The following is a 20,750-nucleotide window of genomic DNA, read 5'->3' as shown; positions in this document are numbered from 1 at the left end:
GTGAGGGAGAGTGTGTTGTGAAAGAGAGGCTTGAAGATAAACAGCAAGGAAGGGGGAGAGGAGCGTCTTTCATTGGGGAAGACTTCCTGGAGGAGGCAGCAGAGTTGGCGCTAAAGGACTTGGCGTGTATATACACACGAACACATGCACACACTGCGCTTTACCTTGCAGGGAAAAAGATACTTTGAACACAGACACTGAATTAGCACATCAACTTCCTTAGTGTAGAGTCACTGGAGGTTTGAGGAATTTGTTTGGAAATAGAATTCCAGCGGCCTCTGCGGCCAGCCCAGCGTCCCCGCAGCCACCTCCATCTGAGTGGCTACCCTCCAGATCCCTGGCCTTAAACCACAGGGGCAGGGGCTTCTCCACGCTCTTCCACAAATGATGAGCGCCTTTGAGAGCACTATCATCACGTATCTTTCCAATAGTCCGTTAAGCCCCAGAGACACAGAGTTGGGAAACCAGATATGCAGAAGCTCGTGGGGCTTCTGGTCCAGGGGCAGTAGGGGCTGTCGCTCCCCATCCTCCCTCATGGCTTCGCCTCTACTGTAGAACAGCCCAAGACTCTGCCCAAAGACAAAGGAAACGTGTACTGAGGCAACCATGTGCCTCCCCACCCCCAGAGGAATGGGGCAGCAGTCCAGTCTTACAATACCTCCATGGACAAGATGGAGAGCCAGAGAATGGGGGTGGGATGGGGCGCTGCGCAGCTTCCACAGGTCTGCGGCCTGGGGGCCTAGGCCCCAGTCATGGCTACATTGCTTATTACGAGAAGGGTGGTGGTGTTGGCAAAGATAATTGGAGATGGTATTTAGCTATTGCCAGTTAGCCATTGGCACCACGCAATGCTTTGAAAACTTTCATGGCCTGAACAATCTGCCCAATACACACTTGGATCCCATGTCCACTGGTCTCCTGCATCCATCTGCTACTCACCTTCACCATGTGAAAAATTCCCCCAAACTTTGTCCCGTAGTTTGTCCTTCCTTTTGTCCTCTGAAGGGTAATATATAGTTTCAGTTAGATGATTAACAAAGAAACTTGAAGTGGAAGCACTCCCACTCCGGGGTGGCTCAGGATGGTAATTACAGCATCAGACAGCAGCCTTGTTGTGTGTCAGAGAAACTATCACTTTCAAGAAAGACTGTCCTAAAACAATCTGCGGGCAGGGGAGCTTTTCTAAAGAATTACAAATTAGTCTTCATTTTACGTGAAAGGCAGAAGTCAGAGGGCACACACCTTTAATTTACACTGGAATCAAGTGTGGTGTTCGTCTTCACGGGGCTGCTTTGCCAATGCAGCAGTTCCGTGCGAGGCAGAATCCCCATAGAATCATTGGGACCTCCCCCTTAATACCAGTGGCACCTCAGTTATTGAAACTGAAAACATCCCTTAGAAACTGTTATTTAGGGTGCCTGGAGTCCTGAGCCTACAGAACTGTATCATGAAATAGAAAAATTCAGGAAAGACACGCTGTCATATTCCAGAGTCCATGTGCACAAACCAATTTTCTAAGTCAGCACCTTCATTCAAAATACTTTAACACCTTTCCTCTACAAAGGATTCACTGAGACTCAAAATCCAGTCTCTGGCTTTTGGTTTTTTGTTGCTGTTGTTTGATAGGCAGGGAGACACATGGAGTGTGCTGTGGTTTGTTGATTCACCTGTCAGTGCGCCTACAATGACCAGGGCAGGGCAGGGCAGGAACAGGAGTCAGACTGCACTGGGGTGAAGTCTCTCCCCCATGTGGGTGGCAGGGACCCCCCAACAGAACCCTCACCTCTGCCTTCCAGTGTGTCGGAGTCAGGGGCGAGGCCGACTCCTAAACCAGGCACATGGATGTTTGATGGGAATATTCCACGGGCCATCTTAACCTACTAGCAGAGCGTCCACCCCAATTTCTGGCTTTTTTTCCCACAAAGCTCCTGAGGGGTATTGTTGAGTCTTAGACTCCAATAGGCCGACTCCTCATTCGGCACCCTTCCTAAAATCTGGTGTTGCCTTTCAGGGCAGAGACCTGAATGTGACTTTGACCAAGAAATAACATGCAACTGAATTTTTGTTATCCAGGTTTCCAAAAAAAGGATACTTTGGGAGCCCAGCATGGTGGCTCAGCTGGCTAATCCTCCACCTTGAAGTGCTAGGATCTCATATGAGGGCCAGTTTGTATCCCAGCTGTCCCATTTCCCATCCAGCTCCCTGCTTTGGGCTTGGGAAAGCAATGGAAGGCGGCTCAAAGCCTTGGGACCCTGCATCCGCGTGGGAGACCCGGAAGAGCTTCCTAGCTCCTAGTTTTGGATTGGCTCAGCTCTGGCCACCTGGGGAGTGAACCAATAGAAAGAAAATATTTGTCTTTCCTTCTTTTTACAAATCTGCCTTTCCAATAAAAATAAATTAAAAACAAAAGGATATGTTAGACTTCTGAGGTTCTTGGTGGAGGCTCAGAGCTAAGGATAGCTGTGCTAATTTGCCTGACAGTGGATCCCAGGGGATATCAAAGGAGGGAAGGGACAAGTCCCAAACCCTGGGATCCTTAAATAAGCACCCAGTTTATTTACAGTGGGGACATGATGAAACCTGGCTTGGATCCCTTGGCTCACAGCAGCCTGTTTTTGTTTCAAGCTAACCTGTTCTGGTTTTCTGCTTTCTTATGTTCAAGTCTTTATTATTATTTTGAGAAGGTTCGTTATCTTCTTTTTTTTCCAGAAATGAATGGTAGTGCCATGTGGGTGTTTGGCTGGAATGGCCCTAAAACCTGTGACCCAGTGCTGCTCCCTAGTGGTTCTTTGTGGTACCATCCTGCAGTCTCCTGCCACCTATTTTGGAGCCAATGTTCACTGCAACCCTCCAAGCAACTCTGGGAGGATAAAAGACACACCATTACTGGTGTTGAAGTCTGTGAGACCTTCTTTTACCTTGTTGCTCTAACAGGAGAGCTCTCAATGGCTCCTTAGGGTTCCGATCAGTTGTACAATTTGCGCCCAAGGCAGGCTGTGGCCTGACACGTTCCAGATACAATTAGCCATGAGTTGAATCTTATTCAAATAGTAAAACTAACAAACCAGGAGGGCAAAGTTGAATTCTACCATTGTGTTCTTTGAAGGTGAACTTGATAGGCATGAAACTTCCAAAGAAATCCTGCAGGCATGAAGTCTGGGGACCCCACCCCCAGGCACAGCTTGCCTGTCACCACCAGTACAAAACGAAGGACCCTTTCCCAGCTTTCATTCTTCCCGCAGGGCCTCCAGCTCTCTTCCGTCACCAGCTGCAAATTCAGCATTTTGCCAGAGAGTGACACAGGAGCAGTGCCACTCCTCCAGCATGCGCTTCCAAGGATCCTGGAATTAGCATGGATTAGAAAATATCCCAGAAATCACAATGACAAGCTAGTCAAGGACAGGTATACAATTCTGTGGGTTGTGGAATACAGAGTCCCCAAAACAATGCAAACAGAAGTTAAGCATCTTTAGCTAAACTAAGTCAAATGAATCTTTCTCTGAATTTTGAAGGACGCATTAGAAATCGTCATGGCATGGGCGTCCATCCAGGTCAATCCTTTTGGCAGTTTTTTTCCCTGGCAAAGGACAGTAGTCTCCAACCTTCCCATGAAGCGTCATCCAGGTCTCCCACATAAGTGTTAGGGGCTTGAACGCGAGGGCCAGATTCCACCTCCTTTCCTCAGGCCATTAGCAGGGGGCTAGACTGAAAGTTTGAGTGACCTGGTATGCAAACATACACATTTGGGATGCCAGCTTTGCAAGTGGCAGCTTAACACATTGTGCCAAAATATCAGGCATTGAAACTGGCTTCCTGGCCACTAGATTACATGTTTGCCCAAGAAGAATTTTAAAATAAAATGCCACATAGACAATAGAAGACATACAAACTGTGAAAAGGTAACAGGTGAGAACAGAATGGAGCTAGGAGCAAGAGAAGCAGTTTTGGTGGGACTGGTGTGTAGTGCAGTGCATTAAGCCACAGCTTGTAATACCAGCACGCCATATGGGTGCTGGTTTGAGTTCTGGTTGCTCTGCTTGGAATTCAACCTCCTGCCTAGGAAAGCAGTGGAAGATGACCTTGTGTCCCTGCTACTCACATGGGAGAGCAAGACGGAGCTTTGTATCTCGTCTGGCTCAGTCCTAGCTGCCGCAGCTATTTGAAGAGTGAAAGTGCACAAGCAAGACTTCGATTTCTCCCTCCCTCTCTGTGACTCTGCCAAGTAACAACACAAATTTTATGTAATATATGAAATATATTACATTTTGGGAAAAAAAAACCCTTAAAGTCCACAGGACTGTTCGATTTATTTTAACTTGAAAGTTGGAGTTAGAGAGACAGAGATAATCTTCCGTCTGCTGATTCACTCCCCAAATAGCTGCACTGATTGGGATTGAGCTGATCTGAAGCCAAGAGCCAGGAGCTTCTTCTGGGTCTTCCACATGGGTGCAGGGACCCAAGGACTTGAACCATCCTCTGCTGTTTTCCTAGGCCGTTAAGCAGGGAGCTCGATCTGGAAATGGAGTAGCTGAGACTCGAACCAGTGTCCATATGGGATGCCAGCACTCTTGTGGATCAACTTCCTCCCTTGTTCTCAAGACTGAATCTTGCCTCAGTAGATGCTGAGTCTTTTGCAAGAGAAACTTTCTTTGCTGAAGACAAATGTATTTGACATGAGATAAAGTTTGATCAGGCTCTTCCTTACGCTTCTTACGTTGAACCCGAGAATCTCACTTGTCCAGAAGCACCCAGAGTAAACCAGACAGTGGTATTCACAGGTTTCACAACCTCCTGGGGAGACACTGAGGCAAGGTCAGAGAGGTATGTGTGTTCTTGTATCCAATCTGCAAGATGCTGGCTGAAATGCGCTCTTGTTTCTCACCCAAGTGCCTAGGTTTGGTGCCTGCCCCCAGTTCCTGACTCCAGCTTTCTGCTAACACAGTCCCTGGGAAGGCAGTGAGATTGACCCAAGCGATTCTGCTGCTACCACCCACATGGGAGACCTAGATTGAGTTTCCAGCTTCTGGCTTTCACCTGCCCAATCCTGGCTCCTGGGGTCACTTGTGGGGAATGAACCAGCAGATGGGGCTCCCTTTTGAAAATCTGTCTCTCACAGTCTCTTTCTCTGCCTCTAGGTAAAAAAATATCTAAGGAGGAAGGAACAGTTCATATTGTGGTATCAAGGTTGTATGGATCAACAGAAAATGGCCAACAACGGGCTAATCCTTACTGAAAGATGGAATTTTTTTTACTAGACATTTGCTGTTAAATGCAGAACTATAGTTCCTGTTGCTTCACATTCCCCTGAAAGGTCACAAGCCCTTTATGACACCACGTGGCATTACACACATAAGCATTTGTGTACCCCACTCCCTTGTCAGACTTTGACTCATTGAGATATCATTTTAATACAAAGTTTCAGATTAACATTAGACAACTATAATCTTAAAATAATCTCACATTAAACTTCAGAGGTTTTGAGATGATTCTACACATCAAAAACTGAACAGCTGAAGCTTTGAGATTACCTATCTTCTATAGAACACAAGCCAATGACTTCTCCCGATTTTGAACGCTTTGGGGAACAAAGTGGGAACAGAAATTTCTATAATACTAGTGCAAAAATAACACAATAGTAAGGAAAGCCATGTGTCATTCTTGGGCTCAAGCATTTCGCTTTGCTAGGCTTTCATCCAGATGCAGCAAAGGACACAGGAAACTAGAGGGAATGAGTCCAGATGCAACACAAAAGTAGCAAATGGAAGATTGGTGATTGTTTTCACAGCGCGAAGAGGTTAACAGGTTCTGGAACTAGCTTACCTGTTACAACTATTTCCCAAGGATCCAATTTTTCCAAACAACAACACTCCTAGAGCCAGAGAGGCAGAAAGTACAGAGGCTGTGCATGCAGAGCTGGCTTGTAACCTAATCGGCCTGGAGCAGGCTGTGCTGCCTGACCAGCCTGGTGGAAGGGCAACCCTCTTCCCTCTGTCCTCAGAGTACCTCACTACCCTGTTAAGGTTACAGGAGCTTCCGCTCTGCAAGGTTTCCTGTGTCTGTTTCAAGACAGGGAATGTTCAAACTCCTCTAAGCAACAACACTTTTCTTTCATAAATTTTACAAACACACAGGTGCTGTGAGTGGTATAGGCGACGCATTGGATCTACAGTGCACTCACACTGAGACACAACTGTGAACTGCCAGGCCTTACTGAAGCACATGTGATTTATTTGAAGGGCAGAGACTCAGACAGACAGAGGTCTTCCTATCTGTGGGTTCATTCTTCCAATGCCCGTGGGGATCAGGACTGGGTCCTGACTGAAGCCAGGAGACTAGAATGCACTCTGGCTCTCCCCCAGGAGTGACAGAAACCCAACCACTTGAGCCATCATTTGCTGCCCCCCAGTGTGCACTGACTTCAGAATTTACCATCACCAATGGTACTGGGACTCCAACCCAGGTACTCTGATATGAAACGTGGGAATCCTGTGCAATGTCTTCACTGTTGCACCAACCACCCATCCCAGAAGCACTGCTGGAAAAACCAAGGGGTTAAGACAGTGCTTCCCAACTAGCTTTCACGGAAGGGTTACAGAACCTGCCACAGCTCTGTCCCTGCGGCCCCCAGGGGCAGGGCTCCATGGCTATACTGGGCTGGGAGTGAGTGGCCACGCCTCATGCTGCTCACTCTCTCTCACTTTCACTTATCACATTGTGTGGAAATTCGTAAAATTATTTTCTGTGTTTTCTAGACATGGGAAAAGGTTGAGGAACACCTCTAACAGGTTATTGCCCTAACTGATCACTAGCTATTAGCACCTCGGCATGACTTTCTAATACACCTTTCCCTGCCAGTGGTCCCTGGAAAGGAAATGTGTGGGAAGGAAATCTCAGTAGGCGAGGTGGTGGAAATCTGGGCAGGAGCCAGCCCTCTCCAATCTAACCACTTCAGCAGGAAACCCTGGGGGATTCTGTCCGGCCTAAAGACAAAATGTTGCAACACTGAGGCCAGAGGAGGACCTAAGGGAAGCACCTGGAGATACAACCTGGAATGGAACTGCCTCACCTCCCACGAGGCAGCTTAGCCTGGGCCAAGGCCATGTATAAATACCCAGATGTATTGCTGATTTCGGAAAGGGATTTTACACACAGCCAGGGCTCCTCTGGGAGACCCCGACAAGCGCATGATTCACCTGCAAGTAGACAGACTTGAGTTTCGAAAGGGTGGATGAGTCATTCCGTGTGGGGACCCGTAGAGGAGGGAGGCAGGCCTTGACAGTCTCCCCACTAAAGAAACAAAACCACTTCTCATCTCCTCCCGCTCCAGCCTCCCCTTCTTCCGTGTATCAACCTTCCCACCGCCCCCCACAGTTCCCTTCTAGCCCCATCGGGCTGGCTCACAAGAGGACACCACCGGAGTGGCTCTCATCTCCCAGCTTTCCAAGGTCTCACTGTACGGGCTTTCGTGTTCGTCTCATCTCCTTCCCCTTGGGGTTGGGCGTGAGTCCAGACACAATCTCATTCTCCCAAGGCGTCCCTCCCCCCGACCTCCCCAGGTGCTGCTTTCTGGCAAGCACCTTGTACAGGCACACGTGCTGTCCTGAGGCCGGGTGCACCAGATAAACAAGCCAAGCTCCATACTTTTCCACCAAGGGGTTTCATGAGACCTTGCCAAGTCCCCTCTTACCACTGGCCCATTCTCTTTCACAAGCTCTCTGCCTGTCATCTGCTCTGTCAGCCAAATCCCTTTTCATTTTTTCTGTGCTCTCTCTTGGATGCAGGCCTAATAAACTCTGTCAAGAAGATTCTTGACATATGAAGCTTTGTGTCTCTCCCTCCACCTCCAGAGAGGCTCTGATTTTTTTCATTTCTGTGATGATTCAGAAAACCACATTTGTGTGTTTGAAGTAAAGCATACTCAACCAAAACATCAGATGAATAATGGCAGGTGGAATTGTTTCCAAACAAGAATTTAAATCAAAAATCGTAATGAAGCATTGGGAAGTAAACCTATTAGAGAGAGAGAACAGCTATGTTGTCGGGTATGAAAATCAAGGGGAGAAAAGCTAAAATACAGACCATCCTTGTACAAAACTGAATAACTTTAGGGTGGGTCAAAAACTGCACCAAAAAAATACATTGTTTTGGAATTACAACATCTCAATTTTCATCTAAGTTCATTTATCGTTTGAGGTCTTGTGAGCATTCTGGCTCTGTCCCAAACTTCCATGTGCTCATCTCTTCATGATGGCGAAAAATCACATTATTTCTCAGCGCCATCTCTCAGGGCTAGCCAAGCAGGGAGAGTGCTCACTGTGGTTTGAGCACAACCTGCTGTATCCCCCAAAAGAATTTGTCAGAAGCCCTTCTCTTCCCACAGAAGGGCCCTGGGCCCTATCTGGGTTTTTCTTTGTTTGTTTAAGCTAAGATTTATTGCCAAGCGCTTTGCATGTGTTAGTTCATGTAATTCTCCCAACAATCCCATGACGTAGAGATCCTTATTATCCACTTGAGACTCATAATAGTCAAGGAAACTAGATCTGAGAAAGTTCAAGCCTTTTGCTCAAGGCCACAGCACTAGTATTAGGCAACAGGAACCGAATTCCCATTCAGGTTAGTTTGGGCACCGAGCCCAGGCTCTGAACCATCACACACCCACCTTCTCCTTGATTAAAGGAGTATAATGCTTAGGGAGTTTTATACTTAAACTACTTTGTAGAATGAGGATGGAAGTACCCACCACCCAGTACCACCCAGTTGGCCTTGGCACATGCTACTCTCTAATCTGTTCTAAGAAAACCAAGCCCTCTCTTAGCGGTGCCCCTCCATATGGGGATACTAACTCTAGGTGGACAGTGGGCTGCCGGGGGTAGGGTTGTCAGGTCACTAATGGTGCTGCAGGAGCCAGAGGCAGCTGGATCCTGGAGGATCTGGAGCCAAGAGGGCTTCCTGCAGGAGGTGTGGCACAGGCTCTGCTTCTGGTCCACCTTGCTGCTGGTGGGGCTCCTTCTCTGGGCTGCACCAGCTCTTCAGGAGGGAAGGAAGATGGTCTCGCAACTGCCTCCACCCCAGGGTGCTACTCACCACCAAGAGGGCTGCAGCAGCACCATTCCATGGGACCACCCCTGATTCACTCACCCAGATATTCACTCACACTGCCTCCCCTGCCCCCAGCCCCGACAGCATTCTCTGTATATTCTCTTTCAGGCCTGCCCACCTGCTTCTTCCTCCGGGGGATTTTGTTTCAGGAGTTTCCTTGCCCCACTCTGCTCCTGAGCTGTAGCTGTGGTCATCCACTTGCCCTTAATTTCCCCTAATGGGTTTAATAACTTTGAATCTCAGGAAAGGGGCATGGGGCTTTCAGTTCTCTCCCCAAGAAAGGATGGATTTAGGTTCAAGCAGTGCTTTCAAAAAATAATAAATTCAAGTTCACTTAATTCTGCTCCAGACACTCAGAGAAAGTCCAACTAGTTGACTGTGTCTGGGCCTCTGCCACTTGATTGTTGGGTTAACTTTGTCCGCACCCTTAACCTGATGATGGGACATTTCTGAGCTTATCCATTACCGTGAGTTCTCTAGAGCCCAATAACCGATGTTCACTAATTGGGACCTGGAACGTTCCTTCTGCTGTTGCCCTTTCCTTGTTTCTTTGCCATGTTGGGAACATGGATGAATCCATTCTTTTGGCAAGCCTATTTGGACATTTCAAAGGAGAGATGTCAAAGGCAGGATCATCACGGGTTGCAACTATTTTTTTCTTTTCTTAACCATTCTACATCCTGTCTGCACCAGATCTCCAATCTGTGATTTCACAAAGTAACCGCATCCTATATTATCTGTATCCCCAAAGGACACAGGCAGCGAAGGCTGGAGACCAAGGAAGAACTTGGCACACTCCAGACGCAATCAAACACGCTGGCGGCAGAGCACTTGGGAGAGATTATCTTCTGTTCTCTGCTTTCCTCTTACCTGGTCCCAGTTGGCTTCCGAAGGCCAGCTGGCTCCCAGCTTCCCAGCTTAGCTGCTGTGTCCTGCCTGGGCATGCTGGGCAGCATGCTAGGGCAAGATCAGCTGCTACTGTTCTGTCCTCTCTCCCTCATGCTATGGATGAATGTGGAATACCAAATCCACTAGGCTGGACTTTGAATTCTCAAAGCTACAAGGCATGAGAATAGTCTTCATTTGGGGGGATAGTATATTTTGAATTCAAAGAGCTGTCAAACAGACACCAATAAAGTTACCACCTGTGACTGCTGGGGTATAGGCACCTGTTCCCCCTGCCAGGCATTTAGCATGAAGCATGCATTTCTTATTTAATCCTCATAAAAACATTGCAACGAGACTGTATTCCAATTCTATGTTCAAGAAATGAAGGGTGAAAAATATGCATGTACTTAACAAATGGTCAGGGGCCCGGCAGCGTGGCCTAGCGGCTAAAGTCCTCGCCTTGAAAGCCCCGGGATCCCATATGGGTGCCGGTTCTCATCCCGGCAGCTCCACTTCCCATCCAGCTCCCTGCTTGTGGCCTGGGAAAGCAGTGGAGGACGGCCCAATGTATTGGGACCCTGCACCCGTGTGGGAGACCCGGAAGAAGTTCCAGGTTCCCGGCTTCGGATCGGCGCACACCGGCCTGTTGCGGCTCACTTGGGGAGTGAATCATCGGACGGAAGATCTTCCTCTCTGTCTCTCCTCCTCTCTGTATATCTGGCTGTAATAAAATGAATAAATCTTAAAAAACAAACAAACAAACAAACAAAACAAATGGTCAGGCAGCCATTTGAGTCTGAAGTCTGTTCTCTTTCCACTCCTGGATTCTCCCTGACAGTCCCAGCCAGATGCCTCAGCTTCCCTTGGAGAAATCAGCAGGATTTCAACTTGATTATTCTTTTATTTCAAAAAATTTAATAAAAAGTAAATGTAACTATTATATTATCATGTTATTTCAAGAATTGTCCTGGTTTTAAAGCAAAACTAGGCACTTCTCAATGTGATTAACTCACTTGTTTTTCTCCAAGTCTGGTCTTCTCTCGCACCTGAGGGAAACCCGGATTTGTGATGTAAATCTAGGCTTTGGGTTGAAGCGTTGTACAGGCTGTCTCTTGTACTAGAATGTTCTGCAGAACCAGTAACCATCAATTCATCAGCATCTGTGAAGTTAATTCTCTTGTAGCACTTAGAAACACAGATTCAGGGCCCAGCGCGATAGCATAGTGGCTAAAGTATTCGTCTTGCACGCACCCGGGATCCCATATGGGTGTCAGTTCTAATCCTGGCAGCTCCACTTCCCTTCCAGCTCCCTGCTTGTGGCCTAGGAAAGCAGTTGAGGACGGTCCAAAGCCTTGGGACCCTGCACCTGCACAGGAGACCTAGAAGAGCTCCTGGTTCCTGGCTTCAGATTGGCTCAGCTCTGGGTGTTGTGGCCGCTTAGGGAGTGAACCATCTGACGGAAGATCTTCCTCTCTGTCTCTCCTCCTCTCTGTATATCCGCCCCTCCAATAAAACTAAATACATCTTAAAAAAAAAAAAAGGAAACACAGATTCAGTAGTGAGGTTAAAAAAAAAAAACACTTTAGGATCAGTGTGTTGGTTCAAGTAGCTAATCCTCCTGTTGTAAACTCTGGGATCCTATATGGGCACTGGTTTGTATTCCAGCAGCCCCACTTCCCATCTAGCTCCCTGCTTGCGGCCTGGGAAAGCAGTTAAGAATGGCCCAAAGCCTTGGGACTCTGTGCCTTCGTGGGAGATCCAGAAGATGCTACAGGCTCCTGGCTTCGGATTGGCTCAGCTCTAGCCATCATGGTCATTTGGGGAGTGAACCAGCAGATGGAAGATCTTTCTGTCTTTCTCTCTGTATATCTGCCTTTCTAATAAAAACATATAAATCTTAAAGAAAAATTCTCTATATTAAAACAAAACTCTGCCTATTATCAAGGACGAAGCACCTTAAGAATTATCATCAGGTGACTAAACTGAAGGTATTTAAAATAATATGGTCTCAATGATTTTTAACTACTGTTATCAATATAATTCTCAACTCTCCTAGGAAAACAATCTTATTCTTGAATGCTTCCTGATACTGCTGCTCAGTTGCAATTGTCTGACAAGCCATGTGTTATCTGCCTTGGGTAGTTATGCAGATCTGGTGGTAGGCAGTTGAATACCCCATCTTGGGCAGAGGACAGAATTAGCATATGGTAATGATTGAGCACTGCCTTGAGATTGAATGCAAAGGAGAAAGAGACCCGCCTGACCCACCTGTCTTTCATGATACATGTTATCATCTCACTATAATGAAAATGAGTCCAGGTACTACCTTTCTCATAACTGGAAACATTTCTAATTTCTGTGCAATAATCCCAAGAATGAAATGGAAACTACACTCATGTGGAAACAACATAAATACAAATATTAGCAGTAGGATGTCTGGATAGTACAGCTACAACGGTTTTTTGGGGGTGCTACCCCCAAATTTCTAAAATCTAATGAATGTATTTACTTTCACAATTTAAAAGTTATTTTTTAAAAAAAGCTGTAGGAATTAGTTATATTGATACCCAAAGTTACTTTCTGTCTTTTTTTAATTCCTCTGTCAACATTTATTTTGGTGATAAAACAGATGTTTTTCCATCCTTTTCTTTTGGATATATGATTGCTTGCCAGATTTAGTACTTATCTTAATAAACCTAATTTCAGTAGCAACAATCATCAACTCTAACTTATATTCTGAAATTGTATTTCAATCTACTGTGTCTTTGATGGGATTAAAGTAGAAGAAACTGGAGAAATTCTAGGGAAAGCAGTTTAATAGAAATGAAAACTGAAGAAACACAATTGTACTCAACCCTCAGGCAGGCAATGTGATGCCCCGTGTTTAGGTTACAACTGTATAAGTTTACTTGTTCGTCAGAACCCTTTACTCAGACATCTAGTTCTTTCCAAAAAGCACTAAATTCTATTAAAGCTCTCAGCTTAACAATGTATGTATTGACCAGCTTTGCAGAACTCTTCCAAATCTAACCCGTTTTAGATTGAACCAGGGGCTCAAACATTATCAGAGCCTTCAGACTCAATGGGATGTCATGGAAAATGGAAAAACACCAGCCCTCTTCGGCTGTCTTTTTTCCCCCTTCTCCAAGTTTCAAATGTTGCTTTCAGAAACATACCTGGTAATTAGTGAATGAATCAAGAGCGCTCTTTCAAAGAAGCGAGTCCATGCTCTGTAGATCCAAATCACTATTTAATGATAAACAGGCTAGGTGAGAGAACTTGGTATTAAGCAGGATGCCAGCCAAGGAATAATTGCAGTCAGCGTTTCTCGGGTGAAGATGCTGCTCTAAGCACTTGTAAAACGTTTGGTCCTGCCAACCAGCTGAGACAGTGCTGCATCATCTTTGTGCTACAGGGGAGGGAACGAAGACGTAGGGAGTTTAAGGAAGTTGTTCAATGTCACACAGATTTCCAGTGGCAGAGCTCAGATCTGAATCTTGGGCGAGCTGGCTCTAGAGTCTGGGTCCTTAGCTAGAGACCGTATCATCCTGAATGATCACCGGAACTGGCAGGAAGGAGTTGTGTGGACAAGAGGATGGCGCGAGGGGCTCTACCACACCCACAGTCACATCAGTGTTTGGTCACCTTGGCACTAGCCTTCCAACACTACAGTGAGCCGAATGGCTGCCCTTCAAACTACATCCTATGTTGCCAATTCTGGAACCTATGAATGTGACCTGATTTAGAGACAAATCATGGCAGGGATAATTGAGTTAAGAGTCTAGAGCTGAAGAAATCATCCTGGATTAGACAGGTAGATGCTAAGTCCCAAGCAAGGGCAGAGAATGGAGACCGTAGAGAATACACAGAGAAGACGAAGAGGCATTGGGACCACAGAAGCAGAAAGTGAACCGATGTGGACAACCCGCTGAGACATGCTTACAGTTCCCAGCCACTGCATGATGCAAGGAGTGGATTTCCATTCAAAGCTCCTTAGGAGAATGACCTTACTGCATTTTAGACTTCTGGTCTCCCGAACTGTGAGAGAACAGTTTGTGGTTTTAAGTCGCTGGGTTTGTGGTAGCTTTCTACCTTCAGGAAACAATAGACATTCTATATATTGGTAGATTACTTTGAGTTTTCAAATATTTTGGCACATGTGATTTCACTTGTTCTCCCTAGTAAGTTCTCTTGGGCACCCAGATCTACCTCAAAATGGCTGTGGGGTCTTGTGCCAGTCACCAACCTCCTTGGCTTCTATTATGCAGCTATACAATGGGGCGAAAAACGCCTGCCCTGTGTCCCCTGCCAAGGTATCATGAAAACCAAAGCAAAGACACATGCAAAGGTACTTGTCTCCTTGAAAGCTGCCTTTGACTCAGGGCTAGTTTGATTTATGGTCTTTTGGGTGACAGCTAAGTCATTCCTGCCTGGAGATGTGGGCACCATCCACACACACCTGGGCGAGTGTAGGCATCCTTCTCCCATCTCCTTGCCCAGGATGGTGTTCAGGTTGAGGGTGAAGGGTGGGCAGCGTCATTATGAGTCTGTGATGGGGAAGGAAGTTGAGCACACTTGAGCAGAGGATTGTTGGCCTATGGCTAACTTCTCAAGAAATATCCGGTTTACAGACGGAAAGGCCCAAAGCTCTGTTGCCCTCCAGCCCTTGTTCTCTGTGTGGTCAGAGGCCAGGGACCACCCTGGGAGCTGTGAGTAGAAGTCTAACTTCCTGTTGACCTTTCAGTCCTGGGCCTTGGGGTCAAGTTGCTTCTGAAAGGTTGGTAATTAGTGCCAATGGACATGACGGTTTAGTGACGCTGACACCCCATTAGGAAGTGGACCAAGGCCAGCAGACTAGTCACTCAACCAGGACACAGACAGCTAAGACCTCAATGGCTGGCCACCCCTGTACAATTCCTGTGTTCTTCCAACCATGCTCTGTGTGCAACAGGGAGTGGGGCAAGGAGAGAAACTGGGAGCTCCGAGGTTGAATGCCGCCCTAAGCTGTGAAATAGACACATCAGGGCAAGGAGGAGGAGATACAAGGGGAGAGAAGAGGATCGGCAGGCTGGAGTGGTAACTATACGCTTTTCTGGGGGTAGGAAGAGAGTGGAGGCAGAAAAAAATGCAGGTAGAAGAGAACATCATGAATTCTTAAATCAGTGGCACTCACTTATCCAAATGTCCTGTGAAACTATGTCCTGGCTTTTCATGAACTAAGCCACTTGCTTCCTATCACGCCGTTTGTCTCCTGTTCCTGTAGGCTCTATAGGTCCCCGGAATTCTTTTTTAAAATTTGGTATCATCAAGAAATAAAACCTTGCTTTAGTTTATCATAACAGCTTTGTAATCATTTCCCTCCTTAATATCCTATCCAAGCTGCTCTCCATGCACCAGTGATTTTTCAAAAAGACAATTCTGAGGGCTGGCACTGTGCCATAATAGGCTAATCTCCCACTTGCAGTGCTGGTATGTATGTCCCAGCTGCTCCCTTTCTGATCCACCCCCTGTTGGTGGTCTGAGAAAGCAGCAGAGGATGGCTCAGGTCCCTGGGCCCCTACACCCAGTTGGGAGACCTGGAAGAAGCTCCTGGATCCTGGCTTTTGGCTTCAAACCAGCCCAGTTCTAACTGTTGTGGTCATCTGGTTAGTGAATCAGTGGATGGAAAATCTCTCTGTCTCTCCTCTCTGTAATTCTGCCTCTCAAATACAAATAAAACGAATCTTTAAAAACAAATGACAGCTCTGTATGTCTAACTCCCCCATCTCAACCCTTCCCTGTTGTTGCTACCCTTGCTGTTGCTACTGTACTGGAGCTAAAACCTGAAACATGACCTGCTCGTTCTGGTGGCCGTGGAGCCTCTCCGAGTGTAGCCAGTATTTCAGCTTTCCTTGCTAATTCAGAGTCTTCAAATGAGTTATTCATCCGTGCCCATGTACAAATGCCTGTTGCACTAAGAGTGACAAGGTATGTGTGTATGTATTATTACATATATGGAACTAAACAAGCAGGTTGGATCTGCTCCTGTTGACCAGAAAGTTCATCACCTGCTCTGTCCCTGCCTAACTCTCCTCCTTTGTTCTTCTGACAGCCAATGACAGCCAGCGAGGTCTTCTCAGACTCCTACCACGCTTGAATTACATTTTCTTCAATGTGACTTTCTCTCTCCTGTTCTCTCCCTAAATAGCTTACTATACAACATATGCAAGGCTACTTGAACAAGTTTGTGGGGGAAGTAGGATTAAAATGTAAGCTGATTTTGCACAAAAATCTTTTTAAAATTATGCAAATGAGGGGTCTTCAGGTTCACGGAAAAAATATGTATTATGAACAAAGTATGCATGTTGTCAAAACATTTTTGCCTCCAAAGAAATTTTAATTCCATTTTATGTGAATTTTTAAAAATTACCCTCACATGTGTACACAATATATAGGCTTACAGTTATATATAACTTGTTCTATAAACATCAATCCTTGTCTTTTGGCTCTCTAAGAAATTGGGAGATGTGTACTTCAATGCTTGCAGGAAATCTATTGCCTCAACCCTAGACACAGAGATTCTGTTAGTCCAGGGTGGGGTGGAGTTTTTTTTGAGAGTGTAAAAGTGAGAGCAAGGACAAGGAGGGCTATTTCTATATTTTTGGCTGGGCCTTCCCAGATGTATTTTTTGACCCTGCAATGCTTGGCTGTTTCGTGCCATGACCTCCTCTTTAAAGTCAGAGAATCTGAACGATAATTCTGCTGGCTTGGGTGCAAACCAACTCCCCTTTCATTATCTTTCTTTTATTTCCATCAGCTGTGGACAGGATGATACGTGCTCCTGCACACAGCGCACACCTGCTCGGTAACTCTGCATCTGATGTGTGGCTGGCCTGCCCAGCGGTAAAGGCCTCCGCAGGGTGTATCACCCTGACTGCAAACGCAGGGTTTCACCCTTAGTGCCGGACACCCAGGTGCCTGGAAGGGATGAGGGTGATGAGCAAGGATGAGAGATGCCAACCGCCTGTGTGAGTCAAGTGAGCCCTGGCAAAAGCTGGCAATGAAGGAAACAATATACATTTCCAATACTCTTCACCAACACGAGACGGACAAAATGCATAAGACAATCAGTATCTGATGTTTTTAAAAGCTGTGGGGCACAGAATCAACTCTGAGATCGCATTCTATTAACAATGACCAATCCCAGCAAGTAAAACACTTGAGCTCTGTACAGGCACAACATAAACCCACCATCATTTTAGAACCTTGCAATACAGCTGACATAATGTAAATTAACTCAACATCTCTTAATGTACCACACTGAAACTCTCACGCTCTGAGAGCTCCAGGGATCCAACCGGAAGCTCCAAACTTAAAAGATTCAGCTTATAATTCCAAATCTAAAGCATTTTCATGTGGCCAAAATAAAAACAGGCTGATTATGAACATTTAACCTCAGCAGTTTAACCAGAGCTGTGGCCCAGGTCTAATCACAACCAAGATCCACCATCAAAAAGAGGCAGTTAGTGTTAACTCATTTCTCCCAAAAAATCAGTCCAACAATAACAGAAAAACACATGAAACCTTCCCGAGACCCATAAAATTCTCAATATTTAGATCAGTTACAACAGTAGAAAACCCTTGATTAAAAGAACCAGCATATGAATCAGTGTCCTTAAGCCTATGAGATGAAACACTTGTCAAGAACCAACCATGTTTTGTTAAGACATATTTCCATAAATGTAACCACAAATATTTTCAGAGAACTATCAGTGGATAACAACACTTAAAAGAGGTGTTCACAATAACTCAGCTATTCCCATTTATGGTTATGCAGAAGAGTTTCAGACTTCTGTCTTTTCAGGCCTCAGGACCTGCCACAGAGGGCTATGATTACAGAGCCCTTGATTTACCAAGTTGAACAAGGCCCATGCTGACCCCAACCATGGGACACAGAGATCTTAAACAGGTAGGAAGAGAAAGTTCCATGATTTCACAAGAAAGAAAATGGGAACCTGTTGGGTCAGAAAGGCTGGGGGTCCTACTCTCACTAGCCTAGAAAGCCTTAGGAGCCAGCTGGAGCAGACGGCTGTGCAGGGGTTTGATGGTGGCCACATGAACAGTACCAAAAGAACCATGTTATCAACACACTCATCAAAACGATAGGGGAAAGAGGCATGTAGCTCCCTGCAGTAGGAAAGGCCGGCTGAGACCAAGCACTGGGGCCTCGGCTGCTAAACAGACTCGAGATTTCCTCCATTTACCATTTGGTACAAACAGAGACAGGCTAGTGAGCATTTGCTAGCCTGGGCGGACAAGCAAGGGAGAGCCGAGAGAGTGTGAGAGAATAGAGGGCCATGGCCTCTTGCAGGCTACACCTCCTGCAGGAGTGTGGCAAAGAGACTTTGGAAGAACTAGAGCAGGGGCAGGCCAAAGTGGCTGAGTTACTACAACAGAGAGGGCAAGCCTCTGTCTCCACGAAATAGAGACTTTGGTTGTCACAAACGGAGAAGGCACGGGAAAGGCTGGAGGTAGCATTTATCGGCATGAGGTTGCTCAGAACTTACCCCTGGGCCTGTTCGTGCTCCACGGCCGGTGCCAAATATATTACCAGGGATCTGTTGCTGGACGCTCTTACCTTCATACAAGAAGAAATCCTGACATGAGGGACAGTGTGGTAAGCACGCCAAGAGTTTATAATGAAGATAGTACACCTGACAAGCAGGCAAGCATCTCAGTAAAGGACTGACAGCTGGGGACTGGTCGTCTTAGAAAGCTCTCAGGTGATTCTAATATGAATTCAGGTGGAGGATGGTTTGACCATGATTTCTGGAGGGGATGAGCTGAGGTCCAGAGGGTCAGCCAACTTGCTCAAGATCTTAGAGCTGGCTATTATCAAGTTGAAATGAGGACTTAATTTTTTCAGAGCCTAGTCCCATAGCATCCTATAAATATTCCATCACTTGAAAAGTTTTGTGACCGACTACCACAGCAGCTTTCTTAAGATTTTTGCATTCTTGGGCCCGGCAGCGTGGCCTAGCGGCTAAAGTCCTCGCCTTGAAAGCCCCGGGATCCCATATGGGCGCCGGTTCTAATCCCGGCAGCTCCACTTCCCATCCAGCTCCCTGCTTGTGGCCTGGGAAAGCAGTTGAGGACGGCCCAATGCATTGGGACACTGCACCCACGTGGGAGACCCGGAAGAGGTTCCTGGTTCCCGGCATCGGATCGGCGCGCATCGGCCCGTTACGGCTCACTTGGGGAGTGAATCATCGGACGGAAGATCTTCCTCTCTGTCTCTCCTCTGTGTATATCTGGCTGAAATAAAATGAATAAATCTTTAAAAAAAAAAAAAAGATTTTTGCATTCTCAGGGCCAGTGCGGTAGCCTAGTGTCTAATGTCCTTGTCTTGCATGCACCGGGATCCCATATGGGCACCGGTTCACTCCTCAAGTAGCAGCAACGGCCAGAACTGAGCCCATCCGAAGCCAAGAGCCTGGAGCCTCTTCAGGTCTCCCATGCAGGTGCAGGGTCCCAAGGCTTTGGGCTGTCCTCGACTGCTTTCCCAGGCCACAAGCAGGGAGCTGGATGGGAAGTGGAGCTGCCAGGATTAGAACTGACACCCATACGGGATCCTGGTGTGTTCAAGGCGAGCACTTTAGCTGCTAGGCTACTGCGCCAGGCCCAAAAATCAGAATTTTTGAGATGAAATCTTGAAAATGAACTCCTGCTACACCCTGGAGGAGTATCGCTCACTCACCTAATCCTTTATTAGTGTAACATTTTGCAATCCACTAGGAAGCCATTCCAGCATTATAACTAAAACTACTGATCAAATGGTGACAAGAGAATTTGTGGGGAGGAAGACAGCTGCAGACACTCACCTGGGAGGCAGTGAGTAAATCAGGCTTGAATAAATTCAGGTGAGAGGGGAATGACTTGCACGGCAACAAGAAGGGGACTTCAGGGTGACTGACCATCAATGACACTTACTCTTCTATTTAGCAATAGAAAGGAATGAATTGTTGGTTTTCATAGCAGGGATATGTACAACAATGATTATGTTGAAAGAATAAAACTAGAAAGAATAGACTGCATATTGCATGCATGTATAATTCTAGACAGTGGAAATAAATCTACAGTGGCAGAAAGAAGATGTGTATTTGCCCATGCTTACACATTCACCTTGCAACCAGGTCCTCAAGTCCCTAACTTGGTATCACCCTCGAGTCTTCCTTCTTCCTGTCCCCTGGACTCAGGGACCAGTCAGCCACACCCATGCCACCAGAGGCAAGTAGCCACAAACCAGGTTATGATGATGTGTGAGGGGAAGTTCACCTTCCCATGAATTTCTAAAGCCTGTGGAAGTTTCTCGGGCTAGACAGTGGATTTTCTTCATGGAGACTCTGGAAATTTAGGGCAGGCTTAGGATCATCCTTCTCCTAGGAATAAGCGGGCAATGAAATCATGATTTCATGTCTTATGCCCTTCATAAGGAGGAGATAATTATCCCACTAAATAAGTTTGGTAGAGATATAGATAGTGAAAAATAAGGTTGTCATTGAGCATGTCCAGAAAGCCCTACACCCAGCATGGCAGCTATGGTAGCCTCATCAGCTTTGCGCCCGAAAGTTCCCCTCACTGAATGATGCATTTAGTCCCACTTCCTCCGACCAACCTCATCTGACACCCCAGGCTTTTGAACATGCTGATCTCCCTGCCTGCAATGCCCTTGCTTTTTCTTCTCTGTCTGGTTAAATTCTTACATTGATCTATCTTAGAGACAT

The 20,750-nt window shown here is 46.4% G+C and overlaps 1 protein-coding gene across 1 annotated transcript in view; it reads right to left on the bottom strand.

The window, feature by feature from the left end:
* Positions 1 to 20,021, bottom strand: part of ANKRD55 (ankyrin repeat domain 55) — a 170,571-nt gene extending 150,550 nt beyond the window's left edge. Inside the window, exons 1-2 of the mRNA XM_058680099.1 lie at positions 19,848 to 20,021; positions 18,534 to 18,604 (exon numbers count right to left, since the gene is read on the bottom strand). The gene's annotated coding sequence lies outside the window, so the exon portion shown is untranslated. The remainder of the gene's footprint in view (positions 1 to 18,533; positions 18,605 to 19,847) is intronic.
* Positions 20,022 to 20,750: the final 729 nt, after the last annotated feature.

This window comes from Ochotona princeps, chromosome 23, assembly GCF_030435755.1.
Source record: "Ochotona princeps isolate mOchPri1 chromosome 23, mOchPri1.hap1, whole genome shotgun sequence".
NCBI lineage: Eukaryota > Metazoa > Chordata > Mammalia > Lagomorpha > Ochotonidae > Ochotona > Ochotona princeps.
This window is presented reverse-complemented; position numbering and strand designations above follow the sequence as displayed.